This window comes from Bombus pyrosoma, linkage group LG15 (assembly GCF_014825855.1).
Source record: "Bombus pyrosoma isolate SC7728 linkage group LG15, ASM1482585v1, whole genome shotgun sequence".
Taxonomy (NCBI): Eukaryota; Metazoa; Arthropoda; class Insecta; order Hymenoptera; family Apidae; genus Bombus; species Bombus pyrosoma.
The window spans coordinates 3,222,184-3,249,812 of record NC_057784.1 but is presented as its reverse complement, the minus strand read 5'-3'; the positions used below and the strand labels follow the sequence as shown (position 1 = coordinate 3,249,812).

At 45.4% G+C, this 27,629-nt stretch overlaps 1 protein-coding gene across 1 annotated transcript in view; it reads right to left on the bottom strand.

Annotated features, from left to right (window-relative positions):
• Positions 1 to 26,793, bottom strand: part of LOC122575706 (mushroom body large-type Kenyon cell-specific protein 1) — a 130,452-nt gene extending 103,659 nt beyond the window's left edge. Inside the window, exon 1 of the mRNA XM_043745029.1 lies at positions 26,666 to 26,793. The gene's annotated coding sequence lies outside the window, so the exon portion shown is untranslated. The remainder of the gene's footprint in view (positions 1 to 26,665) is intronic.
• Between the last annotated feature and the right edge of the window lie 836 nt (positions 26,794 to 27,629).

The window sequence follows — 27,629 nt, the reverse complement described above, 5'->3', positions numbered from 1 at the left end:
TGACAAATCGAGTTGTCTGCAACAAGAATTTATAAAATGAAGCGCTGGATTGTGCGAATAGATGGTAGCTTGCTAGTTCATCAATATTACCTACGTTTCAATCGATAATTGCAATAGTTCATAAAAAGGTTTGTTTATATATAGTTGCACTGTTTGACTGGAAAATACAAATACGTCTGCAGGCAGAAATTGTTGCGTAAAAGTGGTCTCGAGGATGGGACTTGCGCAATTTCTAAATTCTTCGCACTTTATTCCTTCAATTTATTATATATTCCATGAGGATCCTAATAGAGCTCAGGCCACAGTACGTTACAGTAGCGACTTCTGTTTTCTTTTGTTTCGCACAACCATTTCGATAACTCTGGCACGTACATCGTAATCGCATCGACGCTTCGATTACGTCGCCAACGATGCCGATAAAGGCAATATATTTTTCGTGTGCGTGTATTTTTTGATAAAGAAAAAAAAAAGAACGAAATTCCTACTGCGCGCGACCCACTGAGAAGCAGAAAATCTTTATTCGCAATCTAACGGAACGTCGCGTTCTGGACGTATGGTCTGGACGTTATCGTGCGATGTTGTAACATCGATTTCGCTAATCGTCGCTGTATCGCGTCGATTCGTAGATCCGATCTATGTGGACCGTGCACAGGACGTTTCGTTCGTCGATTTTCTTCGGGCTGCACGCGCCGCGTCGTTGCATTATCATTTTCCGCCGTGCTGCGTGCAACGTAGATACGACCGTAGATTTCGTTGTTTGTTTTCTCCCGGTTTATCGATAACGCTATTATTTTGGCGAGAACAATCGGCATGCAACGCGCCAGCATAACGACGACTTATTTGCCTGCTGCCGATGCATTTCGCGTGTCAATGACACGTTAAAAAAACACGCAGATACGATTTAGCTACGAACTTACGTTATCTCTCGTTTCGAGCAACTTCTTTTTCGCACGAAACGATAGCGATCGTAGATTACGGACGGAAGACATTCTCGAATCAGTTAAAAGTTCGGCTTATCGATAATCTTGCTGAAACTGTCTATTCTTCCGTTGATATGCACCGTATTTATAGTAAGTTAAAGCGTCCGGATACTTGTTTCTCTCTGTGTAATTTAATTGCAAGTTTACGGGGGGAAAAGAAAAAGTCTGATTTTTGATAATCGATTACTTTGTTCCTTATCGTAGCTGGGTATAAACACGTATACCTGGTAGAAAATATTACGATACGATTGTTAAATATGCGATAACTAAATTGACATTTCTAATTGTAGGAATCTTATCGAAAATCTTGTGAAACTTACGGAACACGTCTCTTTTATTTTTTATCGAAGTTGCATCTTCTTCTGTACAATATCTTTCCACGGCACAAGCTTTCGCACACCGACGCTAACTCATTGCCGTACTTGGGACAAATAAAGAAATTAATAAACAGATTACGAATATTTATGCAAATTCATATTCTTCTCACTGTAGTACCCTTTCCTAAACCAATACCAGTTTTCACCACGATTACTCTCACTCTGGTCGCTAATTATGGACGCTCGGTGGATGCATGCGACTTTAATCTTGTAATTAAGAAGCGGAAAAACCAATGACACCCGCGTATATAAACTCAGATCTTTTTCGTGAAATATATCAGGCGCATTCTGCGCGTCTCTACACGCAGAAACCTATCAATATGCATGTGAAAATGCACGCGGTCTAACAATAAATAATACATATCGATTCTGAGATAACAGACGAAAAACGACTCTCGAGCGCATGTTTTCGTCGGGTCGTTTTTCCTGAAATCGAAATGAGCCGCTTATCTGTAGCCGCCAAAATACGCGTTATCTGACAGCAACTAACAAGTACTCACGTGTCCGCCGGCTCGATAAGATTGCATTATTTCGTCAGGCCCGGGCTCGAATTAATTACACCGGGAATAAAGACGCCCCAGCCGGCGCGTCCCGGCAACCGACGCATGCCGAACGATCGTCGTAAGCCAGATTAATGGAATTCTATCGAGAACAGACGTGCGCGTCATTGGCCACGCGTCCGAGAGACGACCTTATCGATACGCTATTTCGGCGGTGATAACGTCATTCGACGCGCATCGTGTCCACCAGCTCACAGTGTCTGCCGTGTCCAGCGTGTCGTTGCGTCGACGATCGACCAGCAGTCAATTCCGTTGCGATAAACGCTCGACGAACCGCTAGCTTTCGTCTTCTTCGACCGGAGAGATTCAACGACCGTGTCCATTCTTGCTACGTAATTCTTACCGATCTTGCTTTAAATCCGCCGCGGTTCTTCCATGTTCGTGGCTCGATCCTTTGGCATTTGTTTTGACAAGTACAGACAGATCTTCGGCATCGTCGCGAAAGAACTTTGATACAACGTTGAAGGAATAGGGGAATCACGCGTGCCTGCAAAGATTCTCTCCTATTTGTCCGAAGCTTAAGACATTGTTCGATTACATCGTACGATCTATGTACGTTCGCTTAGTGTCGTTAACCTGTTAACGAGTCAACTTGTTACTCGAGTCGCCGAATCTTTTTGACGTAGTGTGCGTCGAAGAAAAATACGTTTATTTAACAATTACCCGCTTTTTTTAACGTAGATATCGTTTCATTCCTCTCGAGAATGATTAGCCATACCGAAAGCTCCGTAGTAAATTTTCGTCCAAGTTGGTAATTATCGGTACAGTATGGTTGCACCGTCGTTATCGATCGTTTTAGTACACACAGGTTGCAGATACGTATGTATTTCGTCAGAAGGCGATGCAACGTTGAACGCAACAAGCACGCTGACTGTATCGAAGCTCATTGAACCACGTAAAAATCGCTTTTCTCCCAAAATATACCAAACGTGCATCGGACCCTCGTTCGGCGAGGGTCGTTCCTTTCCATTTCAACCAACAGCATTCGTCGTTGACGCAAGAATCAACTCGAAGGGGTTAAAACTTCCAAGACTCGGCTTTATATATCACTGCATTCGCGTGACTCGAGCGTTGCGGTAGCTCTGCCATGTTGGACTTTTATTTGCGTCGGATCTTGTTACATTCGGCGTGCATGCGGGAATACGGGAATCCGTGGCCGTGGAATTGCGTTGTACCGAAGCTACGTGTCGCCTACACACCGATATCCGCCTTCGCGGTGACCATACAGTTTCCGTGGAAGACAATCGATCCGAAAGCGATCGACGATTCTCCGACGATCAGCTGTTCCGAGGATGCTAATGAGACAACAACACCGAGAACTCGGACTCGAAACCCCGTTCTTTTTTTTTTTTCTTCTTCTCTCTCCTCGGCGTACGTACGCGTTAAAACAAGAAACTGGTTTACGGATCGACTCCCACGCAGTCTTCCTCCTCGCCGTTACTTCATCGACCGGAGAACCGCTTTCGCGTTCACTTTGCGCGATCCGAAAATAAATCGTCTTCCGTCAAATATCCGGACTTGCCCGGTCGACCAACCTGGCCGAGACGTTATCGGACGATAAAATTTCAAACGTCGGGAAAAAACGTTGCTCTTCCGCTAGCGTTGCTGAATGCGTTACGAAATCAATCAGAGTGGTCGGAGAAAATGGAGCAACGTCGCCGCCGATCGCAAAATACAGATAACGCCTTACTCTCGTAACCTCACGCTTGCCCTTTCGCCATACCTGTTGTCGGCTCGGTTATGACATTTTTTTGTTAAGCTAAGTTGCACTGTACGCGACAAAGGGGGAAGCGGACGTTGTCCGAATCGAGCAACGACGATTCATTGAATTTCAATCGATCGTAAGAATTCTCCCGAGCAAGAATACCGCTTTCATTCTAATTAGCTATGTGCAGCGTATGGTTGAGCGAAAGATCGATAGTTTCAGCGTTAAAGACTCATAGTGTCTCATAACATGCAACAAGTTTGATTGTTCTGTGCAAAGTTCAAGGTTGAATTTTAACCCTGCCGCGGGCCTCCAATATTTCACATCGCAGTATCGCTTTCCTCGCGATCGACAACGAGAATCCGATAGACTTTCGGAAAATCTTTGCTACGATGCAGAGACGAGAAATCATCGAGTATACCGATAGTTTCATATTTTCATCGAGCTTCGCCCGCATTACGTGAAATAAAAACGAAGCAACACGACGGCGCTGAATAATATGGAAAGAAAATTCGCGTGGGATGAAATTTCAGCCTCCAAGGATCAAGCGATCTTCCATTGGAAAGCTGCGAGTTGATCGTAGATGACCTTAAAGAAGAAAAAAAGAAAAACAAAAAGAACGGGACAAGGTCAAGTACGTTGATGCCGACCGAAATATTTCTAACCAATTATCCTATTTGGAGAATCGCCGATCGTTAACCGTAATTGTAAGGTGTTTCGCCGAGTTACGGATGAAAGAGAGGGTACAGCAGCTAAAATCTTCTTAAGCCTCATCGAGCACGATAGGTGTCGCGCATCTCTTTCATTGTTTTGACGCGTAGAATCGATCTGGCTAAGATGTCCCCCGATATTTATTAACACCCTGTATATCTGCGACGATCGTCTAGACGTCGCAGTTCTGTTTGTTCTCGAGAGGGTCCCCGATCGCGCCTTAAATTCAGCTTTATCTCGTCGCTCTCCCGGCTTTCCCTCTCTCTTGCTTCGTCGGTTTCTCGTCGTCTCGGTCGGTTCCCGTCGAATGTCGCGCATGAATCGACCGATAGCAGCTGGCCTCGCTCACACGTCTAAACGGGGTAAACGAACTCTTTGTACCGTTGAGTGGGGCACCGAATTGCGAGCCCAAAGTGCATCCGACGATAACGCAGCCCGATATTATGCTCGTTTCGCAGTGACACACGCGGTTCCTTAAAAACATTCTGCTCGCCGTGTCCGCAGCCGCGGCTAATCCCGCCTTTTTTCACCTTACGATGGCAAAACCCTTTGCCTCTCATCAACGAAATGCTAAACTCGAATGTTTCGTCCACGATGATAATCGATCGAATTTTGCCGGCGAGCTCGGTACAAAGTTAAACGAAACTAAAAGCGGGACATGGAGGATGAAGGAACTGCGACGGGAAAAATTTAGTTCGCAATAAGTAGGTCACGAAGTGTCTTCTCCGAGGTCACCGTTATTTCCAGTTAAGTTTCTTCGGTTTTTATTTATTTCGACACATATGCAAATATTACGGTGTCGTGTTAACGACGAACGAAAGGAAGGAAATGTATGAAAAGTTCGATGTCCTTTAAAATTTCCGTCGCGATGCACCGTGGCTTCACTCTCCAAAAATGGAATACTCCTCGAAAATAAATGAAATTGCACGAAATATCTGCGTGATGTTTTTCTATAGGCTCGTAGGTCACTTAGCTATTCGTGAAAGAGGATCAGACGCGCGTATTATACGGAAAGACGTTGTCAAAAATTGTTCGTCTTATCGCCTTATAAGCTTGGTGCTATTACGCAAAAGTATTTACTCTCGATAAACTATAACGTGCGACTTGTAAAATTTATATTATAATTTTATAATATCGTACATCGGACAATATGAATTCGATTCTGTGCAAGAGTTTCTGACAAAAGGATCCGGTTGGACAGGTTGAAAGGATGTCTCCGCGTCCAAGTTAATCGCGACTGTCTCGCCAGTGAAAACGAGAGAAAAATTACGGTATTGTTAAGATTCTCGTCACAGGACAGCCGACAAGTTTTTGCACGGATCGTTGTCCGATTTCTCGACTCATCGAGAGATTGAGGGAACATAGACGATCGGCACCTTTGAAAAGAGACGGGGCAAGAGAGAATGAGAAACGAGTAAACGAGAGTCTCTGCTCATTAGACATCCGGTCGCTACTGTTTCACCGAGGATGAGGCGCGCGCTAGAATCTCACCAATTCGCATCCACCGGCTAATCCAGCGTGCGAGTCGTGCGAGTTTTCAGCGCGTACATACCGGTCATCCAGGTTAAGGTGTCACTCGATGCCCCATTACTTATCGGACTCGAAGTGGATTCCTTCTATTCGAGAGTTTCGATCGGCGGATCGCCGGATTCGCCAACACGACGACCTGGAAATCGACGAGCGAAATTTCTTCGAAAGTTACTCACGCATCTCTCTCGAATCGTTTTATAATCTGACTTTTAACTCAGAAGAATGAACCCTTGCCGAAGGAGCAAGCTTTTAATTTCTTAATCGTTGGGAAAATAAAATTCTCAATTATTAAGAAATTAACGCTTTGCGGTCGGTATTTTTTTTTTTTTCCTTCCGATCGCATCGACAACTAGTCCAAGCAACGGATATTCACAATTTTTAAGGCAAATTTTAGACGCTGCAACTGTGGCGACGACCGACTGCGAAATTTTAAATACATCCGACTGCAGGAAGTCTAAAAAATTTCAAGATAGAGAACTGGCCAAGCAACGAAATAGTTCGCGGACAACGATTTTGCCATTGTATGTGTTGGCTTTGAAAAGCTATCGCGGATTTAACTCTGCTACGGTTCTCCGATTTTCGTAACTCGATCTCGCTCTTGTTTCGATACGTAAAAGGACTCGTACTACTTGAAGGAAGACGTTGATACAACGTTGGAATGCGAAGTCGTGCGTATCGCTGCTTCGCGTTGATAACGGCACGACTTAAAAAATGTACATTTTAGAAAAGAGACTTTGAGTCAGTGTTGTTGTAAAACTAAGGTTAGATCGATAGCGGCATAACTGTCCTCTGACGCATAACCGATAGAATAATAAATATACCGTTTTACGCGATAAAAATAGAAACACAATTTACACTCTTATTCGGTGTTTCGTATTTTTCTTCAATCTAAGAAATTTGTTAATCGTGGAACACGACTTGCTGAAAAATGACCGACGTCGTCTGACAATATGCTATTGCACGTAGCTATAATAATCGTAAGAAATAAGATCGCTATGATCGACGTTTTTTGTTTTTTCTAATTGAAACGCATCGTGCGAAAAATAATTGTTAGAAGCGATCTGTCCCGTCATATTCAGGACCCGAGATATTCAGGGATTGATCGAACGATCAACATCTGAACGATGTTGCGGCGACTCTGGACATTTGAAAAAGAAATTCGCGAGGAAACGAGTACAACGGCGTATCGAGAACGCGCGTGGTCGTACGAAAAACCTCGGCTTTTACGGTTTCAACGATAATAAGAGGAGCCTGCGCGAACGAATCACGAAAAGCGCAAGGAGAACAAAGAATACATTCTCCATCCCCTAGGTCGTGTCGCGCGCAGATAACTGGCGAGATAGCCCCGTTATCGCGGCGAGGGTCCGTCGAAAAATCCCCGGTCGAAGGATCATATCCATTCGAAACGGTTTCCGTGGGGTTCGACACGGTGGTAGGAGGTCCTTTGCCTTCTTACGATGGCGACGCCGCCAGTCTCTCCGTTCTCGCAAAAGCAAGATAACCGGAATACAGGTTTCTGCGGATAGAGTTGTGCCGTGACGACGACGCGAAATGGTAGGGAGTATACCGGTAGAGATGCTAATGTCGGCCTTGTGCCACATACCCGTGCTCCTGGTGCCCGTCCACACGCACTTACACTACTCCATGATCGTGAGTATTGACGAGCGAGAGCACGCGGTCGCGCCAAGCGCTCCTACACTCCACCACCTATATATATGTATATACGTATACAAAGAGATACGCGCGTATACGCGTACGTACGCGTATTGCACGCACGTGAATACGTATAATACATGTACACATCTGCAGCCACTTCCATGCTGGCGATCGACTGCAATCCGAACGCGGATCGGTAGGCGCGCTACGCACCGAAACGCATCGCCGCGCCGGTTTGTCCTCTCTTCTTTCGGCGCTGGTGTCTGTATATGGCGACGTCAGATCCTCTATTCGCGTCGCGATTCGAGAACCACGCGGACGGACGTCGGATTAGCCTCTCTAGCTATCGCGTTTCAAGCTGTTGCGACAGAGACGCGAAAACCGGACGACCTTGTTGAAAATTTGGTGACATCTCGCCTTCCATCTACTCTGCCTGCTTCTAGCTCGCCCTTCTTTCTTACTCTCCATCCGTCTGGCCTATCCTTTCACAGGTTTTAGATAGGTTTTCAAACGAGAACGGAAATTAATCTCGTTCCCATCGATCGTTGCCTCTCCGGCGAGATTCGACACGAAATTGGAACTCGCCCGATGTAAGCGCGTCCGCGCGGCGTCAATTTCTTGCGCCGCAGGTTCTATCTTTGGAAGAAAGAGATCGAAGCGGATGTATCGGCGAGCATTTTTCCTCGGTTCGTCATTCGATCGAAAAGCCTTGAATTACGTAAACGTTCGATAGGATTCGAAGGGGAGGGTGCGCGAGAGAGCGAGCACACGCTCGACGAACGAGAAAAATCGTCGTCGTTCGCTCGTTCGTCGCCGCGTAAGTCGCAAACAGGCCTGGCGAACCGGCGGCCGCTAGGTTGCCGCGACGTATTATCGCGAGCGCCGATCGCAATTTCATCGCGAGCAAGAAAGAAGGTTAGGCCAGGCCTCGGTATAGGTTAGGCACGGAGCGCGTTGTATCGCGCGAAAATCGCGTGAAAAACTAGCTGTCCTAGAAACGAACTGGCCAGTCAGTGGCACAAACCACTCCTGACGCGAGCTCGCACGCGCGCCTGCCTTCCATCATCGAGGCGTACTCGCGCCAGTCTACGCCTCGTTCAAAAGGGAATCCTTCGCGAATTTGATTTCCTAACGTTCGAACAGCGCAACCGTCGTCCTGTTCATCGTCACCGTGACATCTAATCGGCCGGAAAAAAGTATTCCAACGTTTACCACAAAATTCCTATTACGAATTATGTGTAGACGATAAACTTTTTGAAATTTCGTTAGCCTCGTAACGAGACGCGATTATCGTCGCCGTTGTGATAGCGGTAATTCGTACCGATCGGAAAATATATATTTAAAAGTTAAAGACAAAAGAAACGCATAGAGGAAAATTAGTATACGGCATATATAAAAAATTTTGAACATGCAATTAGTGCCAAAGATGATTTATTAACAATCGTATCTCGCTATTAGATTACGAATTTTTATGTGTTTCTAGGAAATTCTAAAGTCGAAAATTACGTAACACGTGCAAGATACGAAACGATATATGAAACATTGAAAGTATAGCGTTCTCTATAATACGATTGATAGGTAACGCGTTTTCTACTTTCTCAATTACATTTTTCAATTACATTCGAAAAATTATGAATTCGCTGAAAGATCCTGCCCAGTCTACTCGTTACAACTATCAATGAAATTTCAACCTGTTTTTCCTGTAACGTACACGTAAAAAGTTACAGTTTCTAAGAGCGTTCGAACGCTTTAGCGAACCACCGTATCCTCCTCCTATTGTTTAACACGCCGGTTGAACGCGCGTTTCACAGCGCACCGGTAAAAATAATCGGTATATTTCTCTGCCTATCGGTGGCGATTCGATTTCCGATGCGCCGTACACGGTGCACCGTGCGTTCTCTGTCAGACGTTGAATATCTATGCAAAAGTGTATAATTTACAGCGCTGGTATGGCTCAATATTATTGGACAAAGTTTTCCGACGAATACAACGGCCGTTGATCCGACATAGAATTAACAATAAAATATTAGCAATGTTGCTGGTGTAATTACGGCGTTGAATTCACGAATGGATCTGGTTATTAGACGGCGTGGAAGTGCGGTCGCGTAACTCGTTACGCCACCCCTTTTTTTTTTCTTCTTCTTCTTCTTCTCCTCACTGGCGCGAAAGTAGGTATCTATCGGGACGGTCGTAAAGCCGCAGAAAATAACCTTTGGAACTACCGAGATTTTCCATCGTCTTCTGATCTTCTATACCTATGCCAATCTTCTCGGCAATCGCGTTACGAAATGCCCTTCACAGGCCGCACGTCCAATTTCTCGAGGCGCTTCGTGACACCGTGACTCGCCTCTCGACCTAGTCTTCGATTCGACGAACAATTTAAACGGATGCGCCGATCTTTGAACCGACCGACCCACCAACAAACCATTGCCATTTCGTCCTTCCTCGATATTTTTGCAACTCGTATTCGTCCATCTTCTTCTTTTTCTCTTTCATGTGTCCTTCCTCCCGAATTCTTTGCGAATACGTGCACGACCACGATCATGTACGAAGCGTAAGAAAAGAGAGAGAGAGAGAGAGAGAGAGAAAACAAGAAATAGCTTCGATCAGAAAATTAGGTTTCGATACTAAAGTGCGAATTTGGCTGCATTGGTCGTAAAACGAAACGTATACCGTTGCTGCAATCTTTAATGCTATCTTACGGAAACATTTTCGACATACTAATCGTTTGATAGTTTTGTAATCACAGCTCTCGCGCGCAAAATGCGTTATAAAGTGGGAAAAATGCGTATTCCCCGTTCCACCCTTTACCATTCGTACGCGGTATAGCCGAAACGTTTCGGAAACTCGCTACTCCCAGGTCTAGCATTAAATGCAAATCATCGGCTCATTATTCTCGCCGGTGGCTATGAATTTTCCGAGTCGCGACAACGCGAATCGATTACGCGTCGTTTTCAATCGGAGACATAGTCCTCCTTGCGTAATAGGTAATTTTAGGAACGCTCTTTTACGACGCATTTTAACTTCGCGGACACTTTACGTAACTTGTTTTGCCGTGAAATTTTACCGCACACGTTCTTGATACGTTTCAAACTGTCCATTAGAACGCACCACACGATCTTGCCTGGCTTAGGCGCGCTCTATCTCGAACAAGGAACCTATCTGCCTGCTCTATTTATCTATTTCGCGACCCTGACTTCATCTCTCTGATCAAGGTTGCTTTACTATTCGTGCAACTTGATTGCAGCTAGTGGATTTTCTAGAGACTGTTAACTCTTCAAACGGTTATGTCGTGCATGCACGTCAGGGCCAAAGTCGATTCACAGCAGGAACAACGGATCACGAAATTTCGATCACGAAAATTGTCGTATATATCGATATTTATTCCGTATATCTCGACGATTTTATGCGCGATATTTCGTGTATTAAAATGTATACGTCTAACCCGTTCGACAAATTCAATTAAATTACATTAAATGAAATTCGTTTTTGAAATTAAATTCAATTAAATTTATGTCGGATACGTTGACTTATGAGATTGTACCGCGCTGGACCTTGAAATGTCTCGTCGCACTGGTCCACTTGTCCAAACTCATCCTCTTCTGTTTAATAATACGTAAACTCAATCCTCAAGATACCGTATCGGTTATCGCATACATACACGGTAACAGCGGAAATTTCGTGTCACCGTGGAGCACACTCTCAATGATGAACCATAACGAGGGATTAATTTCAATCGTTTACGAGGTCGTACAGCAGAAGAAAGTGGCGGAAGTGACGTGTCACTCGGAACAGCAGCTACTAACCTTCGATCGGTCGTTGAAGATCGATGGCTTTGCCCGAGCGAGTCCGCGGAGACCTCGGCTAGAACGGACACGTCCGAAATCATCTTTCCACGCCCTGATGCGCAGATTCGTGACAACGACGAACGCGTTAACGCGTCGCAGAAGGTTCGTTTTCCGTTATCCACGACCACTACGTGTACATACGTAAGCATTTTAGAGAACGATCACCAGCGACGACACGATGAACTCGTTCGAGGGAAATCATCGTGTGACGCTGCATGGCGATAAAAGAGAGGCGCGCGCGAATTCGAATTCCTCGTTCAGGAAACTCGTGGAATTTGATTTGGGTGAAACGCGACGAAGATCGGCGAACGGTGGTCGGTTGGATAAAAGGAGCATAGAGAATCGTTAGAAATAGATGGCGAGGGACGGTCGGCGGATTTATCGTGCGGATGCCTGAGGATCACGCGGCCGGCTCCGCGCGAGTAATAATCTTCGAGTGTTCTCTAATGCGAGTTGGAACCGGGCGGCCTCCAACAGCCTGAATTCGTCCCCCTTTCCCCATCTGCCTCCGTGTCCCCGGTTCCTCTCGACCCCTCCTTTCGACAGGAGAGACGGCCATCTTGCTTAGACCGCGGCATGTGCACTGCCGAATGCCGCCATGCTAACGCGACAAAGAAACTTCTAACTCGAGTTGTCGTGGGTTGCCGGTGTCGGGCAGAGGGGCTTTCCATCTCGTCCGTTTGCGATCCACGCTCTCTGTCTGTCTGTCTGTCTCTCTCTCTCTCTCTCTCTCTCTCTTTCTCTCTTTGTCTCTCTGCCTCCCTCTTTCTTTCTCTCACGCTCGATCCTTCTCGTTCTCTTACGCTCGATTCGTTCCTTCGTTTCGTTTCGTTCGTTCGTTCTTTCTTATTTTCACGTCGTCTCTTCCTTTCGTTCGTTCGTTCGTTCGTTCGTTCCTCCGACTCTGCGTACGCCGAGAGAGACGTCGACCACTTCAAGGACGACGATCGTGCCGATCGATCAAGCCGCTGGATCGCTGTGGTAACTCCAAGCAGACGATGTCTCTCTCTTTCCATCGCGATCTATCTGCCTTCCTACTTTGCGCTTTTCCCTCTTTCTCCTTCGTTCGCGGACAGTTCCTCCTTTCCCTGTTCCTCTGCCGCGGAATCTTTGAAACCCCACTGCGTAACCGTTGTGGGACGCGATCGAGGCTTTTCTAATTTGCTTGTCAGAACGCGAGAACCATCTATCTAAGTTGATCGGAGAACGAGCAGGTTTGACGGTCGATCGGAATAGGAAAAATAGCAGCGTGTCGCGTAAAAACGCTTTGGTTTTACGTAATTACGAAGCGACCGATGATCATGCACCGACCGATCCTTTAACGATACCTGGATCATCGGACGAGTGAATTGGCAACGGTTAATTTCATCGTCTCGGTTCATGAGAATTTTACTAAACAGATCTGCTAAAAATCGAGTGTCGTTTAAAGACGACATGGTGTTTCATTCGCGCGACTCTTAAATCTTCTTTGTAGATTATCGGTAAAGGACTGGGTTTAAATCGCGAAACGGGCCTCGGCTAACGAGACTCGAACGTAAGAGAAACAATACACGGTACGAGTGTGCGAATGAGTCGTCAGTCGATACACCGGTAAAGCTTCGAATATAAAACTCAATAGAGCAGTTACTTAAACAGTTATTGTTCCGCTGTCCTATCGATATCGAATTTATCATCAAAATGTTCGTTGGATCGGATTCGTAAATAATTCAAGAATTTTCGCCGTAACAGCTTCCACAGATCTTATAGAATTTTACAAATTTTTATAGCTTTTCCAATGTCTCTAACAATTTTTAAGTTATATCGTCGCCTCGATTACGTGCTCACATTGCCGGCCGTAAGCTCATGCGCCTAACTTTAGCATCTGTAAACTAACGTTAGATTTTAAACTTTCGCGATGATCAGATGACATACGATACTCCGAGTTTCCATCATATTACTAGCACGTTTATCGAGCTTTACTGCGGCATTTCGCGAGTTTTCGGGTCTGCTCCGACAGAAGTAAACCGAGAGCGTAAGAAAGAAGAAAGAGCTAGCAAATTTCGCGTTTAGGCCTCGAACGTTCAAGTTTCGAAATAACGCGCCATCGTCCAAGCGTAAAAACATTTTCATCCTGCGAAGCGAAGTATCGTATATAATAGGTGATTCTTTCTCCATGGACGACGTAGCTTACGCGACGAATGGAGGTTGAAATTCGGGGTCGAAGCGGCTGATCCGCGGAACGAGGTCGACGTTAAACTAGCCGAATCGAAACGGCGGAGGAAAGGTGGTTGGTGTGTGCACGCGACACACAGAGGAGGAGGAACGAAACGAAACGAAACGGAACGGAAGAAGCGAGCCGCGCGGTGGTGGTTTGCGGCCGTTCGATATAACGAAACGATCGACAAGCACGATTGTTGTTGGTTCACGCGGCCGGCTATCGGGAAAATAGCGGCTGGCTACTTTCGGAGCCGCGGCGGTAACAGCGTCTGCCGGAGGCGCGGTAACAAAGGCTCGACACGGGCTTGCTCGATGCCGGTGATCGACGGAAACTCGACGCGTGTCCCCTTTATTTTTAATCTTTGCTTTAAATCACCGAGCCGCGCACTCGCGACACGCGTCGATGCTGTATTCGCAAATATCGATTCTGAAAAGCGCCGAACAATGCCGCTTATTTTCTGTTTTCAATGCCCATTGTGTCAGAGCCCGTTGCTGTCCAGCAACCGTGTTCTCCTTCTCTCTCTCCTTTTCTCTCCTTCTTCCGCTCTCCTCTCGTAGCCACCTCGCTCGTTTCTCTCGACTTCTGCTCTTTCTCTCTCTCTCTCTCTCTTTCTCTCTTTTTCGTTCGATTCTCTAACCACCGTCGTCGTCGCATAGTTTAAAGCTTCGCTGCAGTCACTTTGGATTTTTAGTCATTTTTACATGACGCTTCTTCACTATCGCACTAATTACTGCTGCAAAGTGGCTGGATACTTGATCATTTTTGACCAGACGTCTTTCGATAATAGAATCACCTTTCTCTTCTTTATTTCTTCGCAATCATCGTCGTCACGTAGAATAGAACGTTACCGAACGATTCGATTGTTTTCAGGATCCTGTGGATTTTGTTACTTGACGAACTGTTCGTCGTCGGATGCTTGGATTTTCGAATAGGAGGTCGGGCTGATCGACGAGAGGCCAACTTCTTCTCGAGTTAGTTCGCTCTATCGAAATCTATTATACAAATTCATATCGCGATCACGAGAAGGAATTCCAAGTTCGTCGAGATATTTCCCACTGTCGTTTATTCTTTCGTCTGGATAACGCGACTCTACGGAGTTCGGGGAAACATCTCCTTTTTCCAGCATGTTTCGCGCGCGTTACTCTTCCGTATTCCATCTATGAATTTGCTATACTTTGTTGTACTTTGACAAACCACATTTGCAATAATATTGCGTAACTTTTACATATTCCGTGATAATCGTGTCGCGTTACGGAATATTAATTCCCTACCGAACGATCTTCTACGCCCATTTTCAAACAAATTTCACATTTTGCCAGTGAAATCAGGATACACGGCGTCTCGTTACAATTCTAATGAAATTTCAATATCGGCGAAACAAATTCTTCTCGGTTCACGACCAACATTCGCGTCGAATCGAATCGTCCCACCATCGATTTATTCCGTGGAGCAACATTCCTATTAACGGTATAGCGAAGCTAATAAAAGTTAACGAAGGGTGTTTCTTAATACCTCAGCCTGTTCGTATTAATCGACTTTGTGCGTCGTTTGTATCTGAAATGTATCCGATTTGCGTACGCTTTATGCAAATCGAATGAAACTGTTTGTTAGCATTGCAAATATAAAACGCGGCAACGATGTAGCTCCGATGCGTTGGTCTTGGGCAAATTTGCCACGCCGCTGAAACCGGACAGAATGAAATCTCGGTGAATTGAACGCGATATATGCTGTAACGAGCCGTTAAGTTGCAAATGAACGCGTACTTACAGGTCGCGATATTACGAAAGCGATGCAGTAACCGAACGATGTTGTCGCCAGCAAAAATCCATTGTATATTCCCGGCGTTTCTTCCGACCATCGAACAAGTGTAAAACAGCGTGTCCGCATCGGTTACGCCTCTCTGTACACGAAAGACGCGTTTTGATTTACGGCCACCAGTCGACTGAGAATTTTTATGCATTTCGTTGGAAACTGGGATGATCGCACAAAGTGTCAAACTTCTACCTGCGGCTACGAAAAATTCTGATCAAGCATCGTTGTACGAGTCCTAAGGTGTCGTAAGAGTAGCATCGTTTAGGAGAAATGCGAAGGGAAAGTTGTAAGAAAATGGAGATGAAGTTGACGGTGATCTGAAAGGCAAATTCCAAGTTTCCCAGTTCGAACGATGATAATTTCGAAACGAATGCATGAAACGCGACAATTCAAACGCTATTTTGTAAACGAAAATCGATTTTTTTACGGAATGCAAAAATATATTCGTGAAATCGTCAGCTAATAACGATAAGACGCGACAAATTAAGATAAGATATTACGATGCAAATATTCCATGGCATATACGTTTCTAATTTCATATACTACGATATAACATACTTTTAAAAGAGAATACAACGCGTCGAATGGATTTCGGTGCGCTGTCAACTTTTTCTCCATCTTTTACGACTTTCCTCTTCGAATTTCCCATAAACCATTCTACCTTTGCGATAACTTTCGGACTTCAGACAGATCCTGCCTAACGATGACTTTAGCCTAATGAAGTGCTTTGCCATTTTTTAACCATCCTGCACCGACAGCGCAAATTTGCGCATAATGCGCGAAATGTGAAAAAGTAGCTGCGTAAAATATCCAAGATACAGTGTTTTGTATAACAGTTGATTGGTCAAACAATTTTCTACCGAGGTTCTAGCTTTTTAATCATATTCTCGAATATATGAATTTGCATAAAAACCGGCAGCCCAGTGACAAGCAATTGCGCCGTTGAAACCGCGTTTAATAAATGGCGTACGATCGTTTAAATTCGTATAGACTGGAAATTCGAGCATCGTGATTGGCCACCGTTAGATTTTTCCATCCGTTCGAGCGTATCGAGTTACCGTTACGTTTTTGTTCCGCTGATTTTGTCGTGTATCGGCGCTGCTATTGCGGTAATCGAATTTTCTGCACGCGCTTTTTCGACAACTATATCGGGCCCGCGTCTTTGTATCCCGAACAGTGAAAATCGAAAGCTAGCAGAGCCTATCTGGTTGATATTTCTGACAGAATACCCGGTTTGTTACGCTCGCGGTTAATTGATTTTGTCGTAGGCAACACACGCGCGTGGTAGTATCGAATTTTCGTTACAAAAAGTCCCATCGAGCCACGCGTCACCGCGTTTCGTCCAAGTGTCGTTGTCCGGCCTTTGCGGTGTGTCGCCTGCAATTTACATGCGAATGCATGCCACCGCTTACGTTATCCGCCGTTTACAAATAACCGTGAACGGCCTCGTTTTGCAAATTGCCGGCGAAACTTTTGTGCTCGCTATCTCGGCCGACCGAAACATTTCAAAATCGACATCTTCGCCGTTACACGTTATCGCCTGCTCCGTATACCTTCCAGCCTAATGTATTTTTACCGCTTCTCAATAAAATACAGCGATCGTAGCTGTGGCAAATAAGGCATGAAATGCAAAAGGATGAAATAAGAAAATAGGGAAAAGTATGGCAAAGTCGCGCGGCTATAGAAATCATGGAAGACGATACGAACGGCGAACGTTCGAGGTTGAAACGGAAAAGGCAGAGTATCGTCCGCGAAGTTGCAATTCGCCGATGCACGCGGCAGCGGAGGCAAAGTGAAAGTGCAGTGTGCAGCTCTCTGCGCAAAGCGGCTCTCAGCGTCTTGAAGCCGGGGAGCGCAGAACCTTCTGACCTTGTCCCAAATACTGCGACTGACTGGCTCGTTCGTACCTGGACGACGACGATGGTGGTGGTCGTGCCATGCCGGCATACGCTGCGCCGTTCGTGCAACTTCTCTCCGATGCCGCGTGTACTGCCGGCCCTCTGCTCTTTGTCTCGGATCGCTTGCTGCGCTTCGTCGACTTCCTGTCAGGATACTGCTTGCTTATTACGTTACTTTGGCCACGGTGCCAACGTCTCCAGCACGCTCGAATCACTGCCTGTTATATAGCTTGTCTCCGCGCTCACTGTCGTGCAACATCGAAATATCCACTCGGAAGTGCATACAGTCTCGTTTATAAGTATCTCGATACTCGACTACGATTCCATCGATAGATTCATATTTTCATTATATTTTCAACCTTCTAAACGAAAGAACGATCCTCTACCTTCCAATCTTTGCCTTTTCTTTCGCGCGTCAATATCGTTTTGATGTTTCAACGTTACACAGAGACGTTAAAAATCGATATCTATCGGCCGTATATATCTGCCGATTTTAGATCTGAGAGATTCATTCGAAATATATTTAACGCATTTCTTATAATTTCTCCACGCTATGGCACCTGCTTTGGCAAAATTCATACATCGTTACCATCGATTGACCAAACGTAATGACAAAATGTTTTTGGTCGTCAGGATACGTATGGCTAGCAAGGAATTTTATCGAATAAATTCTTAAAATATGGTGGCCGAAAAATATTGTGGATAGCGTCTCGAATTTTCTAGCGAATTGCTGTCTGAAAACCTGGAAACTTGAACGTATATGTTAGTTCGAGGCGTGCCAATGGCGAGGAAGACGAGCGATTCGAGAATTTCGACGAAACGTCGAACGTGAGTTGCGGCGAGAAGAAGGACGAAGAAGAAAACGCGATGGCTGCGAGATCGATGGTTTCAATTTTTTTTTACGACTCTCTGTCGTGAGAGATGCTCGTGAAATTTTAACGGGTTCTCTGCAACGACCTTCTCGTCGGATTCCTCCCGGAGGATTCGAATCGGCCAGGATCACGTCCGTTTATTACAGATCCGTGTTGCGATTCGCATCCGCAGTGGCGATTCCTTTTCGTCAGGATCGCTTTACGTTCGAGGAATACGTTTGAGAAGAAAGCCATCTCTCTCGTGTTTCGCGAAAATTTCCTGTCTCCTCGTGGTATACGTTTCGCGACATCGCAAATGAGTATGTTGGCGATACGTCGAATGCGTATTCGATCGATGCGATGTCCGACATCGTATAAAACGTAACTGCGAGAAAAAGAAACGCTCTCTTTATTCTGCATGAATTTCAAAATTTGAATGTTGGTCAACCTCCTTAGATCGAAAAGTCCATTACACGACGTGTGCATGTGCGCGTAAGTCAGGGTCAGTCGGAAACACTCTCGAGATGTATCGAATTTGGGTTTGCCTGGGACTCGTTGCGGAACGTCCTTGCCTCAATGCGTACGGTAAATATGTAAATCGCATACGCAGCTGGATACACCGGCTGAACGCACTGCAATGGCTAATTTTCTCAATACACGTGCACAAGGTAAAGATATCGGTGGTTTAGGAATCGCTTCAAATCGTTTCCCACGCATATTATAACAACTGTAACTTTTCTTTCAAACGGTCCTTCCTATGGCAAATAATTTCCTATTTATTCCAAGTGTTCCCGTTACGAGGCTCGTCCTGTATTTGCGGTAGAAGAAGATTAAAATAATACGAAAAAAATCCCGAAAAAATGGTCGTTTATTAAATCTGGCCACGGTGCGCAGGTGGCGAGAAGGCGAGAACGTTTGGGTGCTGGCACGGACAGGATCGTTCACGAGTGTATCGGCCGGAATGCTCTCGTTTTCGCTGTCCGCTCGTAGAAATGGGTTGGCCGCTGCGAGGAATACGGTGAAGGCAATTAAACGGGAGCGACGGTGCCGATCTTTGTCTCCTCTTGCAATCTCAGATGCAATTAAATCGGATATTTCAGCCGGTGCCGTTTATCGCGATTCCACGAAAAACCTTCCAACAACGACCGGTTGGTCGAAGTAAAAACCGGGCCCTAAGGTTTCCCCTTCTGTCGATCGTTTTTCACGGTAGATCCTTCTCCCTTCCTCCCCTCTCCCGCGGTCCACCCTGTTTCCTCCTCTGCTTCTTCGTCTCTTCTCTTCTCTTATCCTTCCCTTCCGCCACCGTGTACTTATCGATCGTTCGAATCCTTGCGCCCGATATCGGCGCGACGTAATCGAAAACAAAACCGGTTTCGTGTATATTATTATCCCGCCGTTGCAAATCACTCGTATGTCGAAACGATCCGCCGACCAGGATGCCCATTAGGCTAAAACGCTGCTACTCGCCTATGAATCGATGCTCTCGGTTATTATCATCCCTGTGTTCTCTATCCTTGGATCGAGTCGGCGAGAGCGCACCAGAGCGACTCGTCTAAATTAATTTCTTCCCAGTTCTCTCTAAAGAGAGCCCTAATTAAACGATCGAACCCCTCATCGTCGGATTTGTTCGACACGCACTCGGATCTCCGGATAGCTGCGGATAATCGTGGCCTAACCGACGTCCGTCCGAGTCTTCCTCTTTCCTCTATTTCTTCCCTCCTCTTATCTCTCTTTCTTAGATGGTAATTTTTCTAACAACAGATTTTTCGAAACGCACCAGACGCAAGGAAGACGATGCGTGACGATCATCGCGCGTTAAACTCGGTTTTTGCTCGTTAAGTGGCATCTCGATTAAAAAACGGCGTACCGGCAGGAATAAGGGCGCGCAAGGATACGAGCAGGGTAAACGCACGTCGTATACGTAATTGCGAAATACTGTTTCCGTTCGTTTCGTTGCAAGTGACGCGAGCAGGGTCATTCCTCGAACTCGTTAAGCCCCTAAGAACGCACGATCTGCTCTTCCACCCAGCTGAAGTCCAGTCTCTGCTGTTGGGGTTGAAAAATGATAAAAAAAAAAAAAGAACAATTTACAAGATATCTTCGAACGTCCATCTTCAAACAGCGATTATCCACTTCTTTCGTTTTAACACACGCGCAATTACTCAAAAATTCTAAGGTTTGTTAAAGAAAAAAAAAAAATTGCTTATCGCCTTCTTTATTTGATAATCTCAGGGAGAGAGGGTCCAGTGTCTCCGATTCGATAACCTTTTGGTAATCAAATTTGCCTGAAAATCGTGGAATCTCCATGGTCACGGTCAATTAACCTGGCTACTCTCCTCGAATCTAACTCGAACTGAACGTTGCGTTGCAATGGACGTTGTTAAAACTCGCATAGCTTTTCGATATCGTTGGTATGATAAAATACAAGTTTACTATCTCTCGAGCGTTTCCTATTTTATCTGAATAAATTATTGCAAGAAAAGAAGATATCCGAAGAAATATGAATGCGAGGAAGGAACGAGACCAGGTTAAGAGTGCTTTCTATAGTACGATGCGTCGCTTTTTGCGTCTCGCTGTAAGACCAAGGTTAAGCGTGGCAATCGGAATTTGAATATCGAAATCAGAAACAGATTCTACCATCGATGAAAATCCTGGAATTCATCGGGGCGAACGTTCGCCGACTTTAAAAGACCCGTATACCCTTAGGACGACGCGATCCACCTTTTTCATCTCGGCCAGGCGTCAAGTTCCGTTTACGCATGTTGCCAAAGTATCAAAGCATACTCCTCGTACGACTCGAGAGTACCTCGAGAGCGTCGTTTGATTCAATTGCGACAACTCGAAAGACGGCTCGCTCGCTTCCGCGTGCTTCTTCAATACCGTCTCGAATGAAAACGTTGATACGGAACGTTCTTTGTGCGGCTCTTTTACGCCGCGTCGGTTCGATTTCCCAGAAAAACACGCGCAACACCAGGTACTCCGAAGCCTTTCGTTTTAATTATCAACAACTCTGTTATACGACGGAGTTTTATGTTTCGCACTCGATCAGCGTAGTCGTTGGCGAAAATGGAATATCGCGGCGACGTCCGTTCGCTTCGTTACGACGACATCCTTCGCGTCGTTGTTATTCAAGTTTTACCAAACGCGGTTATCGACAAGATAAATGCGGATCCGCGTCCAAACTATTTCTCTCTCGCTACTCGATACGACAAAGTCTGGGCGTAAAGAAAAGAAAGGAAAAAGTAAAAGAACAGAGGATAAAGGAACCTATTCGCCGTCTTATAATCGAAAAGTAAAGGGGAACTGGCAAACAGGGAATGTCGCAAAATAGCTTCGGTGGAAAGATTAAGCTTCGGTGCTTTAGTCCACTAGAAAGGGAGCGACATTCGATGAATTTAACCGTAGCTGTGGTCTACGAAACGAAGTTTATGCTTCGCTTAGACATCGTAAAGATGAACGATCGACAAATTATCGATTCTATTACAATGATCGCATTCCACGCATCGTTGCAACAGCGAACGCGCGCGTTCTCCCTTTTCGATTGTTAAACATTAGCATCAAAAAATTGTCGATTTAGCATCAAATAATTGCTCTCTTGCACGGACGTTTCGCGCGTTACGATCGCGACTCGTCGCGATTTGATAGTTGTGCAGTGACGCGAGCAAAATGCGTTACAAAATGGAAAATTACGAGAAGTGCAGAATCCTCTTAATCTTCGATTACGGAAACAGGAAGAATGATCGCGAAAAGATCGAATTCTGACCGACGGTATATCATCCGTGCCGATTTCCCGAAGCGAATCGAACCTCGGACTGTTGCGTGTCGGACGCGATGTGAGTTGCAGTTAACGTGAACGCGGGTTCGAGGCAGCCGCACGATTTGCATGTCGCTCGAGGTATCTCTCCTCGGTTCGTAATGAATAATAGATTAACGGCCGCTTATTGGGCGGCCCAACGAGGCCTTCGCGACCGTCAAATGTTAGAACGTTCTAAAATGGCCGCCCCGAAGGCCAGACCAGGTTTTTACGACGACCGGTTTAGAAACCGACTGCGCTTCCCGCACTACTTGCCGTTCGATCGCTGTCCACTGCCAGAAACCAATCACGATCGCTTCTCGAGAATCGACGTTCGATGCGTGCCGACCAATCCAGATCCCATGCAACATATATACGACCTGGCTTTTCGTTCTCGTGCGACTTTGACTTTCTTTCTTACTCCGACTTTAATCAATTATCCCTACCTATATATATATATATATATATATATATGCATGTGTATATATATAATGTATACATACATATATGTACGTATACAACTATGTACTTACGATGAAATGTAGCCTGTTTATTTTTTCTTTTTTCTCTTTAATTAATCAATTGATTAAGTATACCAAAGATTAGATTAAGTATACTAAGATTATGTAAGAGGAAGAGTACGCGAAGGCGGAACGGGTCGGTAAAGACTACGGTTTTTCACGACGTGAAGTCGTGTTGTCCGAGAATCGTAAAGGTGTGCCAACTACTGATTCAAGATCGAGCATCGATCAGACGCTCTTCCATCGCTTCGATGGGACGAGTTTCTTTTTCCACGAATCGAAAGCGGTTCGACGCATTTCCTAGCCCACTGCCCGATATCTTCCGCTTTTTTTCTATTCCATTTTTTTTTTTTCTTTTCTTTTCTTTTCTAAACCTCGATACGATATTGCGCGTCGAATAAGCACGCAAGATCGAGTCGGCGAGACTGGGCTAATTGTCTCGAGCTAACGAGATCGAGGATTTTCTCGCCTCGATAACTTTGGTAACGTTTCGCCGACCGATCGGTTCGCGGCGTAAGAAGACCGATCGCGCTCATCGATCACCGCGTCTCTGGCTGACCGGTAAAAACGTTTGATAAAAATAGCGGATAAAAATGGCCGATAAAAATGGCCGATAGAAATGGCCGAAAACCGCAGCCACGCGGACGATCTCGTCTTCCAAGCGGACACTGGTAGCTCTAGCTGGTAGACACGGATCGCGTTCGCCGCCACGCACACTCCATGTTCGAAGGCCTCGTTTTTCGCTTATTTTATTCGATCGGGCGAAACGTCGCACCGAGACCAGACCGACTGAGAGGAAACAAGACGACACGAGAGAAGAGTCGTTAGCTATCGGTGGGATCTGAGATACTTGGGATCTGCGTTGTGTATAGGTGGCGACAGGTTCGGATCACTCGCAACATGACTCGAAGATCAAAACTCTCGAAATTCTTGGCAAGTCGCGAGTCCCGATGGATCTTGCTTCTTTAAGGTCTAAAAAGTCTTGATCGCGTTCAAAGTCTAAAACGTCTTGAAACTCTTAAGAGATTCGACGAGAGTGTTCGATATATTACGAGCTCTTTGATTACTTCTGTTCAAACGGTATCGTTGACGTAATATATTAAAGGAAGTTCGGAAATTGCGAGTTATCGTAAATACGTTTATTTCGCGACGATCGAGACTCTCGAGGCTCTAGAGACCCGTCGAGACTTTCAGACTTTTAACCCTCGACTACAAATACTCAGTTTACTGGATAGTACTTTAGTCTGTTAAATCATTTCACTCGAAAGATTAATCTAACACAGATGCGTACTTGTTTGTTAAAATTCTTTACTTGTTTATAGAAAAGGAAATAGAATGGACCTGTTAGAATTTCTCACCAGATTGTGCCAATGAAATAGAAACTTATCTCGATGTGTTTGTCCGAGCCAACGGCGATCTGCGATTAAGACTTAAATTTCCATTCAAGTTGCGAACGATTCAAACTTTTCGTCGCGTATATATACCTATACCTATATTCGAAGCGATTCGACGTGTCTCAGATGCCACCGCTGGTCGCAGAGCACGCGTTCAACGCTGGTAGACAGAGAATGACAAAGAGAAAACATTCTCCTTCGGTTTCAGATCGACGATACGAAACGGTCGTTGGACGACCGTGCGCGCCATCGAGGATCCGAGAGCGAGAAAGCAAAACGAGCCATCGTCGAATCTACGACATCGCGTTCGAACAACCTCGATCGTTGCACCTTTTTGTTCTACCCAGTGCATCGTCGATGGCTGGTTACAATTTCACAATAAGTAGTAAGAACAAAGGTCTGCCATTACGTCCCCTGGCAGACAATACCGGTCGCGGATAATGAATCGTAATCGCGATCGACTGTTTTGCGGCACGAATTAGGCGAGCATCGTCTGTGCTTAGAATACGATCGTCGCGAATAACAAGCCTCGAATAATGCGACCGGTACGACGTCGTAGATCGTTACACGCTGGCGTGCGCATACAAACTGGGTATGGACGCGAGTAGTCTTTGCACCTGCCAGGCGTTCGATTTACCAACTATTCGCGATACGAGTGGACAAACGTTTGCCGTCTCGCCTCGAATCTCCACCAAATCACCGCCCTTCCTCCATCTCCGCCGATCATTCTATTTTAATCGTATTTTTGTTCTCTACGCCCGCGAAACGGGACAATAAACCGACCGCAAGTGAAACGCGAAGAATAACGCGTCCAACAATGTCCACGTTCGCTCGATTGTTCTTTGCATTCGTTCGAACGCGCGTACCGATCTTAAATTGCGACTCCAAGTTTTTCATCGTTTAACAACGATGCATATACACGGTGATTGTAACAAGTATTGGCGCGTTATTGTATGCTTATGTACTGCGTTGACGTACTAGTTAATTAGATCCAAATACAAGCTACAACGATTGAAGTATAATCATTTAGTCGTAGCTTTATGCGGCTACAAAAATTTCACGCTGTGAAAATGGAATATACGATAGAAGCTGACAAAACGGCTGAATTGAAGACCGAACAATTGTACGTGCCAACGCGTTTCGTAGCCACTGCGCGATCCTATCGTACGATAGTTGGAGACTCCTCGCGATCAAAGGTCCCAAACTCGAATGATACGGATATCGTAGCCGCGGTTACAGAGAGTAGAACGATTAATGGATTCCTCCGAAAAGAAAAAAAAAAAGAAAAAGAAGAATAAGAGATTAAAGTGTATTTAGCACATTTTTGGGAAAAAGCGGTTTCCAAGTTCGACAAGTTTCAAACAGTTCGTGCTTTCTGACGAAATATCGGCGAGCTGGCGCATACCTTGTTGTTAATTCAACTTGGATCGTAAATACAGAACCTTGCGCGAGAGGTTTCCATTCAATTTACGATCTCGCTGTACTTTCCCCCTCGCTACCATCAACGAATCGACAAAAACCTATCGATTATGCGTTACCGTTTCTAATTGGAACTGCCGGCGCGAGTTTAAGAGGAGGAAAACGCAGGAAAAAAAAAAAACACACACACGAAATTAATTTCCGCCTGTACAGGAATTATTCATCGTATTACGGGAACGCTCGCGTTGAATTCTAACGAGACGGTCGCGCATAGACGTACTACGTATCTCTAGGCAGCGTGTGGTATCTTTTTATAAAATCTTATTTGTCTCGCGAAGGTATTTCTCTCGGCGGTACGTCGTTTCTCTGGATTCAGCGCGGCGACCAACTATCCGCGCGCTGTCCTTGTAGATTCTAATGCTAAATCCGTCTCTCTGAACCTCTCTCTATCTTTCGAGCAACCGATTGGAATGCATTACCAATGGTTTTAAGAACCTTGAAGCCACCGGCCACGTTTGAAAGTAAGCTGCACAATTTCTTACCCACCGGCGAGTCACCACTCGGAATAATTGCTCTTTGCATGTATTACGGTCAAAGTTCGAATCTCGTTCTCGCTTGCTTCATCGATCGATCGCTGCCCGCTCTATTAATTTGCTCGTCCGTCTCATTTTTTTTTTTTTTTCAGTCCGACAACGATAAAGGCGCGTATTTTCCAAGATCGCCGGACAATAGTTTCGTGGAGCGCGGAAATCGTCGTGCTATCGAACGTCAAATCGATGATGACATCGCGCTGATATCGCGCAGCGATTAGATACAGATAGAAAAAATACGGAACACAGAACGTACAGCCAGATTCGATAATTACGGTAGCGGACAAAAGAAAGTTAAAAGTTCGCAAGCGCTTTATTTCTCTATGCCCATTGTGTAATTTCGCTACTAGATATTTTTCACCACGTTGCTCACAGTCACCTGTTTTGCAGGTGTACATGCTCGCTCGGAAATCTTACGGCGGTCGTTACGTTTCTCTCGACGCGTTGCAGCGAACTACGGATGAGCTGCGTCGTGAAAAACCGTGTCATTTGAAATCTAAAATTCTAAACGATCTACGCCAAATATCGAAGTTTCATCGAAGATAAGCGACTACTGGTCCTACGAATTTTCAACCGCTGTGCATACTGCTATACTTTCTGTCTCGTCGAACACCATCCAGTTTGTACAATCTTATTTTATTTATTCTAGATACGATCTATATTTAAACTTCTGGTTTTTTCGTCCGTCAATATGTATCTGATCATCTCGACGAGCAAACACGATCTGCCGATTAGACGGACTTCCGCGATGTCGAAGGTCGTTCGACAGCACAGTAGATGGCAGTTGCACGGATTAAGTAGGTTTCTGGGTAGCGAATCTTACCAAACCACGCGGCGTTTCGTACCGATCTCGCGTCCCAAGCTTCACCGGTGAGTACGCCTTTCCCTCGAAACCACTCGCGTAAAACCATTCCACGGATTATCTGGCGAATTTACGCGTTTCGTCGAACCACGGCTTCCACCGCGTCCAGGTTGGGCACGCGGAACGTGGTGGAATGGCACGACCTTAAGGCGCGTTCGCAGAGCCACTCCCGCCCGGCTCGGTAGCGGTGCGTAAAAAAAAAGAGAAGAAAAGAAAAACCGTTCGCGAGACTTACTTCAGGGCTATCGGGATCAAAGTCTCGAAACTCGTCTCGATCTCTGTTATCCGATAGCGGATCCTGAATTCCTCTCGTACGGTAAACGATCGGCATCGCGTGGCGCGATGGACGCGTTTTGTCGCCGTTCTAACGATTCTGGGATTCGTACGCGGAGACGCGACGGTACAATGGCGTGTGAAATTTTCCCCCGTCAGAAACAAATTTTAGCTATGGTTGTATTCGAATGGCTACGTCCGAAAGAACGTCAGGCGGAAGATTCTGTCGAGCAAAAGAAACGCTATCGTACAGTCGTACAACGTTACTCGATACGCTAAGAAACGGCAAATGGTAAAAAGTAAAAATAGTCAAATGGTAAATATAAAGGGGAATATGTATGCGGCCGGGAACTTGTGCACGCCGCTGTACAATGGCTCGACAGAGTATTTAAACATTGAATCATTTGTAATAAAGGTATTCGTTACATGAATCATTCTGAAATTAGCGCTGTATTTATCTAGTCTGAGAGCAATCTAAAAATATATGTGGAGGTTACAAAAGATTTTATGGCAAACATATCTAGTAAAAAATCAGCGTACGATATGAATGAGCATTTGAAATTGAAAAAACAAATGAATATGGAACATGCTTTAAAAAGGAAAAAAGAACAAATCCCCTACTGTTACCGCCTATAACAGAATTATAGGAAAG